Here is a 5575-nt window from a genome sequence, read left to right on the forward strand (position 1 = left end):
GTCTCCTTCCCCCTCCCATTGTGTGTGTGTGTGTGTGTGTGTGCACTGTGGATTGCGTGGGGGTCTTTCTACCTCAGTGCCTGGCTTCTCACCACCATCCCCAAGCGTGGCTAAATATAATCACCATGACAACTGCAATCTATGAGCATACACATAATAGAGATGAAATAGACAAAAGATTAGCATGCCATGAAAAGTACAATAAGTTTCTTATTTAGCATTTAGATAACTGTCTTTCCTTCGGAGCAAGCTTCAAAGTTGAAGCCAGTTTAGACCAAGAGGATTAATTCTTTCTCCCGCATGCTTCATTGAATCTCTCATTACCAAACTTTGTCTGTATTGATGTAAGATTTGATTGAAGATTAGAGCATTTAGCAAATCTTGCTTTTCTGCATGTATCAGGTCCTTTCAAGCAAGGATCGCAGTGCCCAGTGGTCAATACCCTTACTTTTATCCAGTGTCTGCTTCATTTAAACTTAATCAACTCCATCAATGAACTGGAACAGGGAAACGTCCCTGTGGTAAGAATGTTGTGCTTTTGTGGGATAATTCTTTGCTCTTTCCCGATCCGTTGGCGTTAAACCTAAAATTGCACTATGATGAACTTTTTTTTTTAATCAATATGATAATGACAATTGGGTCTGAATGCTCTGGTAGGACTTAGAGTAGAGCAGGATCTGGCCCCCATTACCAAAACAACTTCTCATCTTGCAATAGCCAGACTCCTATTGTGTGGCTTTAATAATACCTTTTCTTCCCTGACATTGAATATTGCTCAAGCTGGAAAATGATGCATCTTTGTAGGAAAGGCTCGTATGTCACAACCAGAAAGTGAAGCAGACCGATTGGTTGTGTGAATTATCTGACTTGCTGCAGTGAATTATTTGCACTGTTTCCTTACCTAGTCAACAAGTTCCTGAGGTATAGTAGAGATCAATCAAAACTGACAGCCCGAGTGTGAAGGCTTTACTGTGTAAATCTGGCGCACTCATCCTGGCCATGCCGGCCCTGGCATCTGTATATCATTTTTATACTGCTACCAGTAGAGCAATTTCAAAAGTATTTGCAAGGAAAATGCGTGTCCCCATCTGTTCCTGGAAGCATAAATGTGCCACCTTCAGAGGGTTTTCACTGGTAATCATATCTTTAATGATCAACAGACTAGTGATATATACCTTTCCATAAAATGGGGTTTTCTTTACTTTATTGTGATTGGCTAGAATAAATAGCTTTTCCATATGTTAGGGAGATAAAATATAAGATTAGCAGAGGTCGTTTGTTGGATACTAAACAAAAGAAACAATTCATTCCAAATAATCTTTGAAAAGAAGCAGTGACAAAATTAAGTTGCAATAACAGAACATCTGAGGCCCCACATCAGGAAGCAGACCTTGTTCCTCCTTGGAAAAAGAGCTGTTTAAGAGCAGAAACTTGGAGTCTTCTAAGAGACCCTGGTGGCTTATAGTCAGAGTTGGGGGAGGGAGAGAAGCAGGGAAGCGAAGGAGGGCTGGAATAAGACTTGTTTGTTCTATTGCTTTCCCATATGTATGTTACTGGGTCCTTGGTTGCTCCCACTGTAGCACCCTGGGTAAGTTGGTGGGTGGTGTGTTCAAAGGCAAGGAAATGCCATCATGCTAAATTTCTCTTTAGGTCTTTTCAGTGAGAGAGAGGCTGTTCAGTACTGGAGAATAAAGGTTGGCTACTTCTGCTGGTGATTTTCTTCACCCACAGAAAAGGAGACTTCAGAGACACCGCAGAGGTCCCAGCTTTGCATTAAGTTCCAAAACCTAGCAAAAGGAGCTTTTGGACCTGTCAGAGAACCCCCAGGAAATGATTTTAATAATAGAATCCTACCTGTCCTGGTCACAGTCCTATGCAATCCTAGGCTCTGACCCCCTCCCCTTCCCACAAGTTCACACACAGACTCCAAAGGGTGCCAGAAGCACTTTCTTCAGATGCAGCCCTTTTCAATTTTGCTGATTTGGAAGCTTTTCCTTCAGGATCTTAGGCCTAGATATTTGAGACTATGAGTGCCTGAATAGGAATATTAAATTCTGTTTTGTTTCTAGAGCTAAGAAAGAACCATTAGTTCCAGGACATCAAAATTTCAACAATGCCCCAGTCTCTGTGCTCTCCAGAAAATAGGTTTGAGCTTTGTGGACCTGTTCCCCACAAATCAGGAATTGAGAATGGGAGTGGAAATTCTCTATAAACATTGAGAACAGACCCACTTAGTAACTTACAATTACTCTACTTTTGTATTTTTTTCCATTATGTATTGTTACTGGTTTCTTTTTTTCATTGGAATAGTGGTGGTGAGGGATCACTATCTTTTCTGTATATCTGCGCTTCTCCTGTGTATTCACAGAATTCTGCCCTCTCTCCAGATGCCTTCTGCTCTCATTGTAGCAGGAGTGTGTAGCAGAATGTGTGGGTGTTAATTTCAAAGTGGGAAATTAGGTCTGCAGGCAGGTCCCAAGCAAAAAGTACCCATTAACATTTTAAACCTAATGCATGTTAATTTCCCCAGTGAGTCTTGGGAATAGCTCAGAAAAAGATGAGTTAGTCATTGTAGAAACATTTTCTTTTAAAACTTCCTCTGAATTTTAGAAATATAATCATATAGGCTGGGTTGCCCATAGGCAGGTGTAGATTTACAAGTAAATTATACTTTGTTTGACCTTATACCTGATTTACTCTTGTATTGCAATTAAGACTAAAGGGGAAGTCACACTTGTTTCCACATTGTGGTGTGATGCATGCAGGTCTTTTGCTTGTGACAAGAAAATTCTGGCATATATTGTGTATGAAACACGATTTGCATTCAATTAAAAAGATCAAGTTTCCTAATTTATACATATTTAAATTTGATGCTGTTTTGTATTGAATTTCTGTTATTTTCAGAAAATGAAAAAAGAAAACCTCCTTGACTAGTTTTGTGTGGAAGAGGTAAATCTGTGATGTTTGCTTCTTCTCTTGCCTAGGAGAAAGAGGCTGTTGCTTTGCAGTTAGGACCATTTCACAGTACATGCCTGGAGGTCCTATTTAACTCATAAACCTCTGCCAGGAACTGTTGCTGTGTATTCCAGAGTGGAAGTTACCTGTGGAGCTTACTTTTGGCCTCATGTTGGCTGAGGTTCAAAACCATAGAACTTTAGGCACCCAAAAAGGGGACTCAGGATACCCACATTTCTACAAACCCTAGACTGGAGTCATTTGCAGTAGAGTCTTTTGCTGGTTCATAACCAGACCCTGTGTACACATGTACATCCATTGCAGAGATAAAGTCTTGGCATCTATAGGGCAAGTATTGAAAAATTTTAAAACTACACACTGTTCAGGGTGAAAATTACCTACACTTTGACAATGCTGTCTCTACCCTTCCACAGTCTCACTGCTACCAAACAACCTCAGTCCATATTTATTTTACTGAAAATGTACATAATCTCTGATGAACTATTAAAATATCTAAGAATATAGTTTCTTACCAATTTATTGAAAATAAAACCCCCCTTGTCTTAAAAAATATTCAACTTACACTCTAATTCAGATATTTGAAAAGATAGTTTAATAGTGTTCATTTGCAATACTGCTTCATGATTATAATATATGTAAGTATGTAGTAGTATTTGTTTTTTAGGTGCCCCTTAACAAGACAGGGATGAGCAGGTAGTATGGTGTATTGGAAAGAAATTGTATTTGAAATAAGCTTAAGCTCCTTTGGTTAAGGAAAATAAACTCGATTGATAGTTAATGTGAAATGAACATTTATAATTTGGTATGAGGTATGGAGAAAATGCCATCTGGATCTTTAAAAGGCCAAGGTGTATGAAGTTATCAGTAAATGATATTTTGGGGGCATTGAAGGTTGTTTTTTGCCCTTACTGGATCTAAACAGCATAGCAGTAATAGTTGTGGTCACTCCAGTCTTTTACTGGGAATTTCCATCTTGTGCAGAAGGGAATAGCAGGAAAAAAAACTTGAAGAGTTAATAGCTTGTCTAAAGGATATTATTTCCAGCCAGAATTTCTACAGTCACCCCCTGTGAATACTGCTAAGGGATGTGTTCCAATTTTAAGTCAGAGCAACTGGGTTAAAAAATATATAAGATCTGGAGAAACGAGTTTACCTTATGGGGAAAGAGGGAGTAGAAAGGAAGCAAAATTAGTTTCACTGTGCGGCCAAAGGACTCCTGGTTCGTGAGGTGGAGAAATTTGGATTTCTAGTCATCACCTTGCCAGCCCATTGCCTGAGAATCTTGGAGGAAGTCATTTTGGAAAGCAAGTTGTGGGTAGCTGGTATTAAATGATCCCGGTCTCTTCCACTCATTCGGCTTCTGCCCAAAGACTTCGAGGTATCTTCTTCTGATTGCCCTCCCCCGCCCCAACACAGACACTGAGGAAGCCACAGAGGCCACCGGGAGCTGGTTGGCCATCTGATGGGGGGAGATCCCGTCCCCAGTGGGAGTTCAGGATGCCTGTGGAGGTGCCTCAGACTCTGAGGAGCGGCTGGGCGAAAAAGGCTAGTCGGTGGAGCTGGACTCAGCCCCGGTCTCCCTGACACGTGACCCAGGGGCTGAGCTTGGGAGCCTGAGTGACCACAGATCTCACTGCGGGGAAGCGAGACTCCTTTGCCCTACGCCTTTCCGCAAGCCTGGCCTGGAGAGCGGAGACGACCTGGGGACCCCGTCGGGCCTAAGACACACTTCGGGCGGGGTGGGAGTGTCTTTCTGCGCCCTGGAGGCTGCTGGAGAGCGCAGGCCGGACTCCCAAGTTTCCTTCGCCGCGGGTTAACCCCGTAGTTAGATACCCGGGAAGGAGTGGAGTCGGGGCTACGTCCCTCCTGCCTTTCCCCCTTGGCGCCCCACGTAACCTCCCAGGGGACGCAGACACGGGGCCCAAGCGCTCGGGTTTCTTCGGTTCCCTGAGTGTCGGGCGAAGACCAGGCGGCTGGACAGGCGCGACTCAATCTCCAGAGCTCTGCCAGCGAAGGGACTAGGAATCTCCGCCGCGACCAGCGGCCTCGCCTTTGGACCCCCTTTCCCCAGACACTTCTGAGGAAACGCCCCCAGGGGCGAGAGCCAGGCCTCTTCCGGAGTCCGCACTCGCTGACCCGGGGGTGGGCTTTGCTCCTCGCCTTTGCCCAGGCCGCTGGCCGGCTCGCGGGCCCCTAGGGCAGGTCCCGGGCGAATAGGCCCTTCGTACCCCTCCCCGCCTCTCAGAAGTGCTGAAGGCGTCCAGGCCCCTCCCCGGGGTGGCGACGCTCCTGTGCACCGGTGAACGCTGGCCCCACTCGAGGGGCGTAGGGCCAGCCTGGCACTGCCCTGGGCTGCTTCGGCCTAGGGCTGCCTTCGCGCCTCCCGGCGCCGGCTCCTCGCGTGGCTCTAAAGCCGGTCTGAGTAATAGTCAACTGTTTTTGTCACTTTCTTAAGATGCATCATCCCTGGTCTCTCTTGTTTCATTACGAAAAATCCCAGAGAAACCACCCGGCAGGATCAATCAGACGCAGGCAGCCAGACAGTTTTCTTGTACTTTATTAAAGTGTAATCAAACATCGGTTAAGTGGAAAATAAATA

Source organism: Marmota marmota, unplaced genomic scaffold (assembly GCF_001458135.2).
Source record: "Marmota marmota marmota unplaced genomic scaffold, marMar, whole genome shotgun sequence".
In the NCBI taxonomy this organism is placed as follows: Eukaryota; Metazoa; Chordata; class Mammalia; order Rodentia; family Sciuridae; genus Marmota; species Marmota marmota.